The 17,329-nt window shown below is 49.1% G+C and overlaps 1 protein-coding gene and 1 pseudogene across 1 annotated transcript in view; both read right to left on the bottom strand.

Moving 5' to 3' along the window:
- Positions 1-2,304, bottom strand: part of SHMT1 (serine hydroxymethyltransferase 1) — a 60,441-nt gene extending 58,137 nt beyond the window's left edge. Inside the window, exon 1 of the mRNA XM_022560986.2 lies at positions 2,262-2,304. The gene's annotated coding sequence lies outside the window, so the exon portion shown is untranslated. The remainder of the gene's footprint in view (positions 1-2,261) is intronic.
- Positions 1,993-10,245, bottom strand: LOC111167717 (actin, cytoplasmic 3-like; annotated as a pseudogene).
- Between the last annotated feature and the right edge of the window lie 7,084 nt (positions 10,246-17,329).

Raw genomic sequence — 17,329 nt, forward strand, 5'->3', positions numbered from 1 at the left:
TTCTTGGATTAATTTCTACTCACGAAGGGCCCCTGCACCGGACTGGTCTATAGAGAGGACTGCTGACCTCAAACTCACCTTAAAATGATGCTCAAACAGAGGAAACTCTACACTCACAGCAGGATGGTAAGAAGACGACATCAGAAGTAGACAGCTTACCCAAGATGCTGGACCTGATTCGTAGGATCATTTATAATGTTTTCTTGTCTTCCAGGACCCTTGCATATAAATCAGATGTTTTTCTATCATGGACACGATCCTATGCTAGTTTGAAAAATCAAAACAATTGTTGGGTTTGTGGCCAATTACCTGTGTCTAGTCCTTCTGGATTACCTTGGTGGATTTCTCCACTCCAAGGCTCTAATTGGATGGCCCTTAGAACATTTATTTTACAAGAAAGAAAGTTCAGTCCTGTTCAGGCTACTCTTGATATTACTAGATGGGATCACCTCACCTAGCCAATTAATAATACCTGCTCTGACCCTGGCCAAAAAAATGAATTTTCCTCTAAAGTTATTCAAGCTCAATCAGAGCAACAGCAAAATTTCAGCCCAGGAATAAAACCTCCTATAATTTTTTTTAAATTTTTTTGCGGTATGCGGGCCTCTCACTGCTGTGGCCCCTCCCACTGCGGAGCACAGGCTCCGGACGCGCAGGCTCAGCGGCCATGGCTCACGGGCCCAGCCGCTCCGCGGCATGTGGGATCCTCCCGGACCGGGGCACGAACCCGCGTCCCATCGGCAGGCGGACTCTCAACCACTGCGCCACCAGGGAAGCCCCTAAAACCTCCTATAATTATGTGATGGATTTATGTGGTTAACCCCAGACTATGGTCATTTAAGTTTTAAGGCCCCTTTTTATCTTGGGAACAATTAAATTATACTAAGGATAACCAGCCTAGTAACACTAGGAAGTTGGGCTGGGCTGGGGGTCTTATGGACAGTGCCAATGTGTCATTTCCCTGAAAGATAAGGACTGGTACAGTACAGACCACGTCAGATGACCTAAGGATATACTGGGCTGCACCTAATGGAAGCTCTTGGCTTAATTCTCACTTACGACTTGAATAATACTGCTAGCTATGTTATCTGTATTTTACCTGTTTTACAAGATTGTTGTTTCTTGCATTACCAAATGTGCGACTGAGCCACCGACAAAAATATATAGTTCTGTGTGAGATCAATGATTGTACTAGTGTAACTCTAGATATGGGAAGATACAACAAGAGGGAATTTTTCCTGGACCATAATACATTAGTAAGACAGGTGGTCTAGAGTCTTTAGTTATTGCTTATAAGACCTAGTCCAGTAACAGCACATTGAATGACCTCTCAGCGAAGTCTTCGCCAGACCTAGGAATGAGCCTTCCTAGCACTGCGGGACGAATTGGTCATGAAATGCCTCCCAAAGCATGGTCAGATTTATGACTGCAAGGGGGCCCTGTCAACTACAATTGGCCCTTGCCATCTACCTCTACCAGGGTTAAACCATGTGCTCTGCAGCTGCTGACTTTCAACAACCCCCGAAAGGAGCTCAGGGTGGAGAGCAGAAATGAGGCGCTCTGTGCTCTGGGAAAAACTGGCAGAACAGGTCTTCAGAGAGTTAAATATTTTCAGGAGCCGATTTTATGAGCTCAGTTCTTATATCTCCTCGGATCTAGAAAAGCACTAAAATCCTTCATGGTGACGACTGCTCCTCGTGACTGGCAGAAACCTGCTGCAAAAAAATATGTGCTCGATTGCAACTCCCCCTTCACCAAAATCACATCTATCCTGACCTTCCCCGCTACCTCTCTGGAGCAGTTTCTCAGAGCTCTCTGAAGTGCTGTCTCCCGGGCTGCAGTCCTCGTTTTGCCCCAAATAAAACTGAACTCACAACTCTCACGTTGTGCATTTTTTTTTTTAAGTCGACAAAGTTAAAAAGCAAAACCCAAAGAACAGGCTGGAGACTGGCTTCTTGCCTCTCCATTGCCACCTGACGGCCGCTCTGTGAACTACAGCCCCAGCAGCGCGGCTCCTGACAAGGCGGCTGAGCGCCAGGGAAGCAGGTTCACCAGGACTTTCAGGAGAAGAAAAGTCCAGCCAATCAGCCAAGCCCTTTCCGCGTCCAAAACCCACGCCCGGGACTCACAGGACGAAAAAGCGCTCAGAACCAGCAAGGACGCTAACGGCCTCTGAAGTGGGCTGGACCAGGTCACCAACCAGGCACCCCCATCTCCAGTCTCGTCTCTCACAGACGCCAGAACCCCAGCCCCAGAGTCACCTGCCTCCGAGGCTTCGCCTTCGCCGGGTCGACGCGGTCGCTGACTCACCTCAGGGCCAGGTGTGGAGCATATGACTCAAGCGGGCCAGTCAGGGCCAACGTTCCCTGATTGGTTCAGGGGTGGGCATGTGACTAAGCCTGGCCAATCAGAGCAAGCCTTGGGACTATCCCTGAGCATGCTGGGGCAAAGGCTGCTGCACGGAAGCAGCAGCCTCGGGAGCTGGTAGTTGGCGCGCGGAGCATGTTCTGCAAAGGGAAGCAGCCCCGAGGAGCAGCAGTGAAGTGATGGAACCAGAGCAATGGGGCCTGGCCGCATGCTTTGATCCCTGGGTCCAAGCCTTCCTGACACGGCACTATTTGGTTTTGTGGAAAAGTTTCTTTTTTTTTTTTCTGTGGCTGAGGGAAGGCAACAGAAAGAGTCTAATGGCACGTGCTTCCAGAAGAATAAGTACTTGGATTGGAGGGAGCGATGGAGCTGATCCGGTAGTCAGGAAATAGGGGCGGGGTGCTGTGTGAAAGGGGGGAGATCTGTATGATGACTTGAGATCAGGGAACTTTAAACAGGCAGAATCAACTCACCAGTAAACCACACAGGAAATGAAAGCAGGAGGTGAACACCTCCATTTTAAATTTTATTTCCTTTGATTTCCTGTAATAAAAATTTTCAACCACTGAAGCACTGGAAGAATAGTTTGATTAACTCATTACCTAGATTCAACAAGTGTCAGCCTTTTGTCACATTTACGTTAACTTTTTTGTTCAACCACTTCAAAAGAAGGCACAGACATCATGACTAGAGGGAGAACTTTCACAGCTACCTGTGAATCCCTCCTCCAGCCTCAAGAATTGACTTGTGGTCTGCACTTAGATGAGGTTCCTGCAGGACCTGGGTGTGCTCTTAAACTGACCGAAGGCCACCCTTCGGCTTGCTGTCCTTAGCTATCCTGGCACAACTTGAAATATATGGGCTGTAGCTCTGCTGGAGATTGCAAGTGGACTCTTACCTTCACAGGCCCACGGGACCAGCTCCATGGGACCAGTGGCTCCTCTGCTGAAATCCCCTGGGACTAGAACCTGCCCCATATGCAGGGATCAGGGAGATGGAGAGCTGTATGAAGTACTGCTGTGCTTCCTGTTTCACATCCTTTCTAAGTCAGCTAGGTGCTGTGTGAGCATTGTATAGTGTGACTTTGATTGTCTGGCCTAAACCAAACCCACTGCTGAGATCTCGCGTGAGTTTCACCTCTAAGTACTTACGCATGCGTCTCTTAAACATAAGGATATCCTACACAGCGAAAGAGGCATTATCACATGCAAGAAAATTTAAAATTCTATAACGCCACCTCACATCCAGTCTATTTTCAAGTTTCCTCAACTGTCACCAAAGTATTCATTATAGCTGCTGTTTAAAAGTAAGGATCCGGGCTTCCCTGGTGGCGCAGTGGTTGAGAGTCCGTCTGCCGATGCAGGGGACACGGGTTCGTGCCCTGGTCCGCGAAGATCCCACATGCCGCGGAGCGGCTGGGCCCACAAGCCATGGCCGCTGAGCCTGCGCGTCCGGAGCCTGTGCTCCGCAACGGGAGAGGCCACAGCAGTGAGAGGCCCGCGTACCGCAAAAAAAAAAAAAAAAAAGGATCCAATGGAAGATTGTTGGCAAAGATTCTCTCCTTGACCAAATTTCACTCCGGCTCCTCTGAGTCCAACTTGGCCCCGTCCTTGGGCATGTCCTCCACGAGCCCAGTTTTAGCAAGAATCCTGCTAAGTCAGTTTGGCCAGAATTTCCCGCCTTGATATCTGATCATCCTGGATATCTGACCAAACCCCTCATCCTCCACTGCCCCCAAGTGATGACGGATCACGCTGGCCTGCCTTCAGCAAAAATCTTGTTTAGCCAGAATCCCCCCTTATCCCTGATGTTTCCTTAATAATTTTCCATTCACTGACCCCCACCTTTGTTGCATGCCCATGTTTCCCCCTTGTATTCAGAGTTGAGCCCGGTCTTATCATGAGGCCCCTTTTCCCCTGTCGACTTAAAGAAATTGCACAACGTGAGTGTTGTGAGTTCAGTTTTATTGGGGGCAAAATGAGGGCTGCAGCCCGGGAGACGGCATTTCAGAGAGCTCTGAGAAACTGCTCCAAAGAGGCAGCGGGGAAGGTCAGGATAGATGTGATTTGGGCAAAGGGGGGAGTACATGCAATCGAGCACATATTTTTTTGCAGCAGGTTTCTGCTAGTCACGAGGAGCAGTCGTCACCATGAAGGATTTTAGTGCTTTTCTAGATATGAGGAGATACAAGAACTGGGCTCATAAAATCGGCTCCTGAAAATATTTAACTCTCTGAAGACTTGTTCTGCCAGTTTTTCCCAGAGCACAGAGCGCCTCATTTCTGCTCTCCACCCTGAGCTCCTTTGGGGGGCGGGGGCTGTTGAAAGTCAGCAGCTGCAGAGCACATGGTTTAGTCCTTGTAGATTACCGATGGCAAGCGCCAGTGGCGAGTGCCAATTGTAGTTGACACCCCCTATTGCAATAGTTAAGTAAAACCTGCTTTTACCACTTTAACTACTGGCAGGCTCTGGATTTCTTTGACGTTGTGAGACTGGAGAGTTTTATGGACCAAACCCTAAAGCGGTGTAAATTACCTGTGCTCACATTCCATTGTCCAGAACACTGTCACACGGTCCCACTAGAAGGAAACTGGGACAGGTAATTTATCTGCGTGAGGCATTGTTTTTACTGCAGGAAGTGCATATCACAGTGGTAAACGTTAATGGCTATTGCTGGTTGCTTTCCAAGCACCCATTTTCCCCTCCTACTATTACCCCAATTTTTGTATCCCGAGGGAAACTGACACCGCCTTTGAGTATGGCTGGCAGAGGGGACGTGAGTGCAGACTAGACCCCAAGGTTGGCAGGTGGAAGCCATTACAGGTACTTATGCAAATAAATGACATGGTGAAGATATATTTTTTAAAAAGGAACTCATCGAGATTCACGCATAAAATGCCCTTTCCCGACGTGGTTGCACGAGACCTAACAGACAAGACAGCTGTCTTGGGTGGGGTCTGCTTCACAGAGAGTTGCCTGTGGGGTTCTCTCTCAGAGGAAAGTGGTGGAGGATTGCGTTATTATTCACAAGCATGCACTGCCGCTTTCTGCAGCAGACCTCTCCGGCCCTGCTCCGTTAACAGCACTCTGGGTCACCTGCCTTCCTCTGGCCAATGGATGCATTAAAGAAAAAATGATTCATCCTGCCCCCTGTTAAAGACTGGTAAGGCAGGCTTTATTCAAGAGGAGTCATGGGGATAAGTGGGGATTTGCAGTGGGGAAGAGGGATTGGGCTCGCCGTCGAGCACGACGAGGCAAAGTGGGAATTTATAACCTAGGAGCAGGGTGGAGTCCGTGGATGGAAAATTGATAAAAGGAAACAGGGGTAAGGGAGGATTCTGGCTAAACAAGATCTTTGCTGGAGAGAGGTCAGGGAGATTGCACATCACCTGGGGTTGGTGGAGGATGAAGAACTGGATTAGATATGGAGGGTGATCAGGTAACAGAGGGTGGGGGATTCTGGCTAAACGGACTTAGCAAGACTCTTGCTAAAATTGGACAACACAGAGATGAACACTGAAGTCTAAAAGTCTAAGGCTGGTTGAAAAAGAACTCAGAGGAGCCTGAGCGGAGTCTGGTCAAGGAGAGAATCTTTGTCAGATGCGAGCAAAAGTGACATGTGTCACTTCCCAGCAGAAGCTTTACTGGTTGATGCGTAACTAGCAACAGTTCTCTCTTTTTCCTCTGCTGCACCGGGGACCGTGCCCCACACAGGGGCTGCTCCTTCAGGCTGGGGCATCAAGTGTGGGTGATGTGGATTAGCGCTCCCAGGTGACCCACGATGGACTCATAGTATGTGAAAGGACTCTTTGTTGGTAGAAGCCTAGTGGTTTGGGGCTCATTTGTTACTGCAACAGAACCCAGCCTCTCCTGACCTACAGAGAAATCTTTATTTCCATTCCAGTGGTGCTTCCCAGACAGGACAGTCCTTCTGTCGGCAGCTCTGACCAGCTTCCTGAGGCTGAGAACTTGTTTCCCTGCAGCCTCTGCCTTGGCCCCAGTTCCAGTCTCGGCCATGAATGGGGCCCAGCTGCTCCCTCCCATGGGATCAGCCTGCAGTGATTTACAGGTGAAGGAGCCTCTGCAGGGTCCACACTCTCAGCTTCCAGGAAGAGCTCCCACTTTGGCAAGCTCTTTTGGCACCAAGTCCAGGACTTATGACTGTTTCAAGGGCCTTCATTTATATTTGACATCTAAAAATTCATTTTGTTACATCCAAAAATTTTTTTCAAAACCTGTAAAACCAAGATTAATAAATGTTTAATTAAATGCCTACAAAATATAACATTACAGTCAATTTCTTCATCATTAAATCTCATGTTCGTAAAACTTTCAGGACAGCAGAAAACATGTGGCTTAGATTTTCTCATTTTGCAAGAATTCCCCACAAAGTAAGATGAAAGATGACTGCTCAGAAACTACAGTGAATCATAAGTTGAGTGAACCACTTGTGCCAAATATTTTCAGAAGCAAAACCATAAAAATCCTTTCAAATTTTATAACAAAGGATTATATTTTCTGTGGTATGTGGGTGCCTTTTTATATATTCAACAGGGGATATGGAGTGAGCCTCCAAAGGGAAAGCCTTTAAAGAGGGTCTTTTGTATGTTTATTTGTTTGTTGCTTTTTGTTTGTTTTTTCGGTTTACTGCAGCACTGTTCTTCGCAATGATGCGTTGCTGGGGCCTAATGTTCTCACGTGACAATATAAAACCAAAATTTCTCGTCACCTCTTAAAGAACTGAGAATTGTGTACAAAAATCTTACATAAATTAAAAGGATGAATAAATGTACAGGTGTAAATGCAAACCATTTTCTAACGCAAGGCTAGTAACAACCCACAGTGTACCGGCAGGAAGACATCAGGTAAGAAAGGAAAGCGTGTCCTAAGGCTTGGACCTCCCCAGACTTTATCAGGCCGGCAAGACAGAAATGACAGGTGGTTCAGGACTCTTGCCAGCCTCTAGAGAAATCCTGGAATAGGCAGTTCTGACATGTTAATACCCTGCACAGATCGGGAGATTCATAGTCTCACAGATTCTCATCCAGCCAACGATTTCTCTTCCATAAATACTTTCTCACCTCAGCCACGAAATGACAGAGCCGCCTGTAGCTAGGGGTTTAGATCAAAGTTACGCACAGGGTAGTAAACATACACCAAGCGAAGAATTGAATGAATACAAGGTCAAAATCAGCAGCGAGTTCTACAATCTCAGATAGAAACTTCAAGGACAATTTTCGAAGGTTTATTCCAGTTTCAGGAGGCTGGCACGACTTGTGTGCACTCGCCAGGGCAAATTTATACTTCTAAATGAACTCACGCAGCAAATGCTGTGCATCTGTTTGCGGTCTGTTTAGAAGCATTTGTGGTGGACGATGGAGAGGCCGGGTCCTGCTGGCTGAGGCCAGGGTGAAGCCTGATCCCCACCAAGTACTTGTGTTCGGGAGGAGTGAGCATCTTTTTTTTTTTTTTTTTTTGGCTGTGCCACATGGCATGTGGAACCAGGGATTGAACCCAGGCCCCCTGCATTGGGAGCGTAGGGTCTTAGCCACTGGACCGCCAGGGAAGTCCTGGGAGTGAGCATCTTGATCTTCATCCTGCTGGCAGCCAGGACCCTGATCTCCCTCTGCATCCTGTCCAGGATACTGGGGTACATGGTAGTCCCACCAGACAGCACCATTGAAGGCGGACAGGTCCTTCTGGATGTGGACGTTACCCTTGATGATGGAGAGGAAGGTGGTCTTGTGGATGCTACGGGACCCCAAACCCAGGATGGAGGGCTGGAAAAGCACCTGTGGACACAGAACCCGCTCCTTGTTGATGGGGAGCACTTGACCGTCAGGTGGTTCACAGCTCTTCTCAGGGAGGAGGAGGATGTGGTGGCATCTCCTGCTCCAAGTCCAGTGCCACGTCGTAGAGCTGCTCCCTGACGTCACACGTGATTTCCCTCTCAGCCATGGTGGTGAAGCTGTATCCAGGCAGCATGAGGTCCCAGCCAGCCAGGTCCAGACGCAGGAAGGCTGGGGCAGGGCATAAACCCATGGAGACGGGCACCATGTGGGTGACCCACCCCCCGAGTCCACAACAATACCAGAGGTGCAGCTAGAGGCATTGCACAGGGACAGCACGGCCCGGATGGCCACTTATATGGCATGTTGAATGTCTCAAACAGGATCTGGGTCATCTCACGGCTGGCCTTGCAGTTGTGGTGGCAGCCCCCTCGGCCAGCATCACCGGGTGGTCCTTGGGGGCCACTCCCAGCTCGCTGTAGAAGGTGTGGTACTAGGTGTCCCTTGTGTCCTCTCAGTTGCTGACGATGCTGTGCTCCACGGGGTACTTGAGGGTCAAGATGCCCCGCCTGCCCTGGGCCTCTTCCCCCACCATAGCTATCCTTCTGCTCCACGTGCACCATGACACCCCGGTGTCGGGGACGACTGACCATGGACTGGAACACGGCTGGGGGCGCGTCATCCCCAGCAAAGCCAGCTTTGCACGTGCCAGAGTCGTTACGGATGACCAGTGGACGATCCTTCTTCCACTGCGGTGCGTGGAGAGTGGGCAGAAGGGCGAGAGGCGGGAGGACACGCCAACGACCGCAAGGAGGTGGTGACGCTGCTAGTGGCCCTTTGTGGGATGCAGTCGGGTCCCTGCCCTGCCTGTGATGGAGATGGCTAGTATCTCCCCAACATCCCATCGTCCTTCATCCTTCATCCTAGTGGTCCTAGATAGCGGTTCCCAAAGTGTGACCGCTGCACAGCAGCATCATCATCCATGGGAACTTGTTAGAAACACAGTTTCTCAGATTCCACCACAGCCTTACTGAGTCAGAAGCTCTGGGGTTGGGCCCAGCACTCTGAGTTTTAACAATCCCTCCAGTTGATTAGGACATCCGCTCAAGTTTAAGAACCACTGCCACGGGACTTCCCTGGTGGTCCAGTGGCTAAGACTCCAGGCTCCCAGTGCAGGGGGCCCGGGTTCAATCCCTGGTCAGGGAACTAGATCCCACATGCCGCAACTAAGAGTTCTCATGCCACAACGAAGATTGAAGATCCCGCATGCCGTAACTAAGACCCAATGCAGCCAAATAAAAATAAATAAATATTAAAAGAAAAAAAGAACCACTGCCAATACTCTCTGAGAGCCACAATGAATTCAGCAAACGACTTCATTTCCCAGCATTTCCTCTGCTGCTAGGTGAGGCCATGGGGCTAAATGTGGACAAAATATGTGTTGGAACTTCCAGGAAGTGTCCTTAAAAGGAAGAGGCCCTTCTTTGGACTTCTCCTCCAGCTGCTGACCTGGAATGCAGTTGTAATGGCTGGAGCTCTAGCAGCCATTTTGAATCACGAGGGTGAAGCTTAATATTTAGGGATGGTGGAGCGGTGAGCTAATAACAGCCTGAGTTCCTGGGACCCTGTGAAGCTGCCATACATGAGAGAGAAATAAACTTCTGTCTTACATAAGCCACTGTTACTTAGTTTTCTGTTACATGCGGCTGTGTTCTAACTGATGCACCACCCTGGTCGCCTTGCCAGGATCAAAGGCTGAATCAGCAGGAGCCCCTGTTCTGGCTCTTCTGAGTTCTAAAGTCTGGCCCATGCCTGCCTCCTCACCCTCGTCCTGGGTTCATACTTGTTCCCTCACCCGCCTGCTGGACAGTGGGCTGAGGAGACGGTTACTGCACTGTCCCTCCGTGCCCCTGACTCTGGGTCCGTTACAGTCCAGCCTCTTCTCAGCTAAGTCTTCCCTCACCTGCCCCCATCCATCGCCTCGCCATGGGTGGCCTGGCTGGCGGGTTATGACTCTAAGTGCCCAAAGAGAAGCGAAAGTCACATGGTCAGGGAAGCGGGTGAGATGAGGAAGCTTCGCAGAGCTGGGTGTCAGTGGGGTCAGGATTCAGCAAGCAGAGCTGGGAGGGGAAGAGCATGAACAGAACAGCACAGGTGAAGACACGGAGGCCTGAACACGGTCGGGGGCGGGGTGGGGGGTAGTGGTGAGGGACGGGTCGGGGGAGTGGTGCTTGGAGGGAAAGAGGCAGGAAATGAGTGCGGACAAGCGCACAGGGACTGGCACACAGGATGCAGGATCTGCCCTCAGGGCCAGGCCGGTTGCTACCAATAAACTTTACGGAGCTGTAATCTACATAAAGTACAACGTAATCGTTGTACGGACCACTGCCGGGCTACAGGACACAATAGAACTTTTCCGTCTTTGTGAAAAGTTCCTTCTTGTCCCTTCGCAGGCCTCCCTCACCTGCCTCGGGTCCCCTTAGATTACTTTCCTGGGAATTCCCTACGAAAGGAATCACACAGTCTGCAATTTCTTGTCTTCCCTTCTTTCACTCACACAAAGTTTTTGAGACTCATCCAGGAGCAGGATTCCAGTTTATCCATTCCCCAGCTGAGGGATGTGTGGGTTGCTTCCCGTTTGGGGAGACTCTGTACAAAGCTGCTGTGAGTATTCAGGTGCAAGGCTTTTGGATGGACATTCATTTTCATTTCTCTTGGGTGAATACCTGGAAATGGGATGGCTAGGTCTTATGGGAGTTCTACGTTAAACTTTGTAAGAATCCACCAAAGTGTTTTCCAGAGTGGTTGTACTGGCTTAGATCCCCGCCGGCAAAGTGAGAGTCCTAGGTCCTCTGTACCCGCACCAGGATTTGCTATTGTTAAACTGAATTTTAGCCATCTTCGTGAGCGTTTAGTGATATAGCATTGTGGCTTTAATTCACATTTCTCTGAAGACTAACGATATTGAACATTTTTTCATGTGTTGTTTTTTGTGGGGACTTTTGCCACTCATACATCTTCTTTATTTAAGCATCTGTCCAAGTCATCTGTCTATTTTGAAAACTGGATTATTTGCTTTCTTTTTTTTCTTCTTCTTCTTTTTTTTTTTTCTTTGCGGTACGCGGGCCTCTCACCGCTGTGGCCTCTCCCGTTGCGTAGCGCAGGCTCCGGACGCGCAGGCTCAGCGGCCACGGCTCACGGGCCCAGCCGCTCCGCGGCACGTGGGATCCTCCCGGACCGGGGCACGAACCCGCGTCCCCTGCATCGGCAGGCGGACCTCAACCACTGCGCCACCAGGGAAGCCCCTTGCTTCCTTACTGTTGATTTTCTTGAGGTGAAATGTGAATAACGTGTACTCCATCACGGCCCGCTTTAAAGTGTACAATTCGGTGCCATTTAGTACTTTCACAGTATTGTGAAACCAGCACCTCTGTCTAGTTTCAAGATATTTTCATCACCCCAAAATGAAAATCCATGGCCATTAAGCAATCACTCCCCTTCTGCCCTCCTCCCAGCTCCTGGCAACCATCAATCTGCCTCTGTCTCTATGGATTTACGTATCCTGGACGTTTCATGTCAACGGAATCATACAGTATGTGGCCTTTTATGTCTGGCTTCTCTCACTGAGCTTCATGTTTCTGAGGTTCATCCATGCTGCGTCTTGTGTCGTAGTCTCTTCCTTTTATTGGATGAATAATATTCCCCTGTGCGGGGGCTTCTCTGGTGGCACAGGGGTTAAGAGTCCGCCTGCCAATGCAGGGGGCACGGGTTCAAGCCCTGGTCCGGGAAGATCCCACATGCCGCAGAGCAACTAGGCCCGTGCACCACAACTCCTGAGCCTGCACTCTAGAGCCCGCGAGCCACAACTGCTGAGCCCACGTGCCACAACTACTGAAGCACACGCGCCTAGAGCCCGTGCTCTGCAACAAGAGAAGCCACGACAATAAGAAGCCCGCGCACCGCAACGAAGAGTAGCCCCCACTCGCCGCAACTAGAGAAAGCCCGCGCATAGCAACAAAGACCCAACACAGCCAAAAATAAAAGCAAATATAAAGAATTAAATGTATTAAAAAATAACATTCCCTCGTGTGTAGACACCACACGTGTTTATCCTTTCATCTGTTGATGGACATTTGGGCTTTCTCCCCCTTTGGTTATTATGAATAATACGGCTTTTCACGTGTGTATACAAGTATTTGTTTGAGCATCTGTTTTCAGTCCTTTTGGGTAGATGCCCAGGAGCACAACCGATGAGTCACATGGCAGCTCTATATTTGACTTTTTGAGGAAGTGCCAAGCTGTTTCTGAATGGCTGCATCATTTTACATCGCCACCAGCAATGTAGAAGGGTTCCAATTTCTCCACAACCTCACCAATACTTGTTATCTTTTTTTAATAAATTTATTTATTTATTTATCTTTGGCTGTGTTGGGTCTTCATTGTTGCGCACGGGCTTTTCTCTAGTTGCGGCGAGCAGAGGCTACTCTTCATTGTGGTGCACGGGCTTCTCACTGTGGTGGTATCTCTTGTTGAAGAGCATGGGCTCTAGGCTCACGGCTTCATTTGTTGTGGCTCATGGGCTCAGTAGTGTGGCTCGTGGGCTCTAGAGCGCAGGCTCAGTAGTTGTGGCACACGGGCTTAGTTGCTCCGCGGCATGTGGGATCTTCCCAGACCAGGGATCAAACCCGTGTCCCCTGCATTGGCAGGTGGATTCTTAACCACTGCACCACCAGGGAAGTCCTTTCTGGTTTTTTTAAAGTACTTTCATTAAGGCCAACCTAGCAGGTGTGAAGTGAACCTTAGTATTGATTTTTAAGGGTGCTTATACAGTCCAGATGTAAGTCCTTTGTCACATATACGTATTGTGAATACTTCCTCTCAGTCTGTGCCTTTTGATGATAGGCAGGGTTTTGTTTGTTTTTTAATTGAATGTATTTAATCCTTACAAAGACTCTGCACTATTTTATTTCATTCTGACACACATCAGACTTATTGCAGCCTGCTTTATGTCAGAGGTATGTGAAAAAGTGGCACATAAATGAAATGTAAATGAGTTAGCCCTCCATGGGTGGGCATTTATACAACTGTAATACACTATCTAAATGGGAAAGATTCCAGGGTGTGTGAGACATCCATGTGAATACTGAGTCACATCTGTGTAAGGGTGAGTGTGTGACTTATGATTGGGTGTACCATCCACGTGGGGGACCTTTGAGCGTGTGTGATGTCTGTGTGTATGTGTGACACTGGAGTCCCTCATCATAGATTGGAAAGGACCCTGGACCAGCCCGGACTTCTCCCCCACTGAGGCCAGTTCTAGATGAGCCTGCAAGTGAGGGCAGCCCTGTTGCCATCACATGGGTGGAGCTTGTCTCAGAATAAAGCCATAGAAGTCAAGGGAGCAGACAGAGCTTCAAGATAGAGAAAGACAAAAGTCTGGGGTCGTGGAGCCCAGGATCCAGCCATACCTGAACCTTCACCCTGGGCCCTTGAGTTACATAAACCGATCAGTCCCTGCTCCTTTATTTGTAGCTGGTGTGAATCGTGTTTCATTGCAAGAGTCCTGACTAATATAAACACTTATGATGGGATGCGAATGGGGAAAAACTTCTTTCTGTTTGCTTCCACCTCCATCAAATACAGAACATGAATGCGTGGCAAGAGCCCAGGAAGAAGTGAAGGAGGTGGCCGGCTTCACTCCTGGGAGGGAGGCACCAGGAAGTGAGGGCACCGAGGCAGGTGTAGCACCACCAGGTGGGCCCCCTCCCTCCGTTTCCTTTGGAGGGGCTTCTAGTGAAGGGGGAGGAGAAGTTGCCAGCAGGATGGTGGCAAAGGGGGTCTCCAGCTGGTGCAGTGGCAGGGCAGGTGGGGGAGGGGGTCAGGAGGCCCTAAGACGCAGCTCAGGATGCCCCTTCCTGGACCTAGAGGGAGGGACCTGGAGGGCTGAGCCTGAGAAATAGGGTTTGGGGAGTGTTTGTTGTGACTCCAGGCTGGGAGGGACCCAGTGGAGTTGAGTTGGGAGGTGGCTCGTGGCGGATTATCAGCCTTCAACTCTGCACTTTCCATCATGGGGGTAATGTTTTAAAACGGTCCTGGCAGCTAGGGTGCTGCCGTCGCTCAGCTCAGTGCCAGCCACGTGCTGAGGGGGACGGCTGCAGAGAGTGGGAGGCCAGCAAGAGGCTCGGGTCCCAGGCCTGGGCTGGGCATGGCCAGCAGGAGGAGGCTGCTACAGCCTCACTGCCAGGCTCTGAACACACACTCTCCCACCCCGTCCTCTCAACTGTGCCTGCTTACAGATGAGAAAATGGAAGGCTGGAGAGGAGAAGTGATTTCTAAGGTCCTATGGCTGGAAATGGTCATGATAATATGCAATATTATCATGATCTGTATAATGATAATGAGTCATATATAGTGATAATAGTAATATCATTCATATATTTACAAAATGTACATTCTATATTTATGTATAGAGAGCTCGCCTCTACGGCACAGCTTCTTGGGCACTGAAGCAGAGGCTTTGCTATAACCATGTGGTGGCTCACCTCCCGAGGGGGGTGCCCTGTTGTCTCTGCTGTAGCCCGGCTCTAACTGGGCCAGGCATGCACTAAGTTCTCAATATTTGCTGAGTGAGTGAATGGAGATGAAGTTCACCTAGCAAGGTGGCCAGGGCAGCTACAGGCAGCTGGATGTGGAGAAATAATTGTAAATGCCCAGGAAACATTGACCATCCGCTCGGCCAAGTGAAAGAATGGCTAGTGCCTAGTGTCGGTGGGGATGAGGGGAGAAGGGCACTCTTCACCTTTCTGGCAAGAATGTAAATTGGTACAAAATTTCTGGGGAACAAAATTGTGAAAGGGCATATCCTTTGACCAGGCAAGTTCACTTCTAGAAATTTAGTGAGAGAAAATACTTAAAAAATTTTTTTAAATGTATATTTTTACCAAAGTATAGTTGATTTACAATATTGTGTTAATTTCTGTCGTACAGAAAAGTGACTCAGTTATACATATATATAGACACATTCTTTTCCGTGTTCTTCTCCACCATGGTTTATCCCAGGATATTGAATATAGTTCCCTGTGCTACACAGTAGGACCTTGTTGTTCATCCATCCTATATATGATAGTTTGCCTTTGCTAATCCCAAACTCCCAGTCCATCCCTCCCCCACCCCCTCTCCCCCTCGGCAACCGCAAGTTTGTTCTCTATGTCTGTGAGGCTATTTCATAGACAGGTTCATTTGTGCCATATTTTAGATTCCACATACAAGTGATATCATATGGTATTTGTCTTTGAGAGAAAATACTTGAGCAAAGGTGCAAAGACAGGTGTGTCTATTAGTAAAAAGTGCCCAGAATTGGAGATGGGTTAAAAATGTCAGGGTGCCTCCATATCACAACGGCTCACGGTAAGTGTGGCTGTAGTGAGAGGTTAGCACCTGTGTGCCAGGTGACAGCTCATTTGGATATCACCACAACCCTGTAAGGTGGAAGCTGTGGTCATTCCCATCTTATAGGTGAGGAAGCCAGTGCAGAGGGGTAAAGGAGGTCACACACCCAGTGAGTAGAGGAAAAGGAATTTGGATACAGGCCGTCTGGTTCCTAAGTCTCTGCTCTTTACTCCATTGTACGTGCGATGATGACATTGACCTAATTCATTAACATGAACCGTGTCCACAATAAATTGTTAAGTGGAGGGGCTTCCCTGCTGGCGCAGTGGTTAAGAATCTGCCTGTCAATGCACGGGAAACGGGTTCGAGCCCTGTTCCGGGAAGATCCCATATGCTTCGGAGGAGCTAAGCCCTGTGCGCCACAACTACTGAGCCTGCGCTCTAAAGCCCGCGAGCCACAGTGACTGAGCCCACTTGCCACACCTGCTGAAGCTCGCGTGCCTAGAGCCCGTGCTCCGCAACAGGAGAAGCCACCGCAATGAGAAGCCCGAGCACAGCAATGAAGAGTAGCCCCCGCTCGCCTCAACTAGAGAAAGCCCGCACACAGCAACGAAGACCCGATGCAACCAAAAATAAATAAATTAAAAAATAATAAATAAATTGTTAAGTGGAATAGGGAGGTTAAAAAAAGTCAAATGCTTATCTCTCCACAGTGAGATAATGGCAAATATCTTTTAAATTTTTTCTTCATGTTTGTTTGAATTTTTTATAACATGTAAATATTACTCATCATGAAAGATAATGAAGCTTTTCTAATGGGGGGGGTTAAAAAAGGAGAAAATCCAGAGGATGAGGGAAAGAACACAATGTGGGAAACTTCCCAATTTCCCTGTCTAGTGACCAGGCCCCTGGCCTCTGCAGCTTCCAATGGCCAGACAAGCTGCCATCCTCCTCCACTTGCAGGAAAACCAAAGCCTTGTTTATTCATTCCTGATGGCCAGAGACACGAAGGCGGAGAGGCAGCTGCAAAACTCACTGATTCCACGGAAAAGTCATTCCCACCCAGAATCTCCATGCAGCTGCTGATCTCAGTGCCCATTTTTCAGATGGGGAAGCTGAAGCTCAGAGAGGTGCCTTCACTTGAGGTCATTTCTGCAAAGAGGAGGCTGGACGCAGACTGGGGGTTTCTGGCTTACCACTCCACTAAAAACCTTTATAAAACTATAGCAGAGCTTCCCTGATGACGCAGTGGTTGAGAGTCCGCCTGCCGATGCAGGGGACACGGGTTCGTGCCCCGGTCCGGAAAGATCCCACGTGCCGCGGAGCGGCTGGGCCCGTGAGCCATGGCCGCTGAGCCTGCGCGTCCGGAGCCTGTGCTCCGCAACGGGAGAGGCCACAACGGTGAGAGGCCCGCGTACCGCAGGGAAAAAAAAAAAAAACAAACTATAGCAAAGATGCTTTTCCTTCCTTTAAAAAAAGGTTGAAGGGAAATGTCTTAGGATCAGGTGTCTTGATTCATATTCTATGTGCAGCAGTTTGGCCCTTGAATATGGTCAATGAGGTGGTACAGGCAAACTGAGCACTTCCATAATATGCAGACCCTGCAAACCTCCAAGTGGGCAGGGGATTATCAAGCTTAGCAATAGGCTGACCACAACCGCATTAGAGTGAAACTGACCCCAGTCTTTAGATTCTGGTTTTGCTCCTTTCTTGCTCATTACCCATAGATGTGTATCAAGATATCTCCAAACTCAGCACCTTAATACAAATATTTATTATCTCTCA

Source organism: Delphinapterus leucas, chromosome 19, assembly GCF_059928025.1.
Source record: "Delphinapterus leucas isolate spDelLeu-1000000601 "Yukka" chromosome 19, BTC_Dleu_Yukka2, whole genome shotgun sequence".
Classification (NCBI taxonomy): Eukaryota; Metazoa; Chordata; class Mammalia; order Artiodactyla; family Monodontidae; genus Delphinapterus; species Delphinapterus leucas.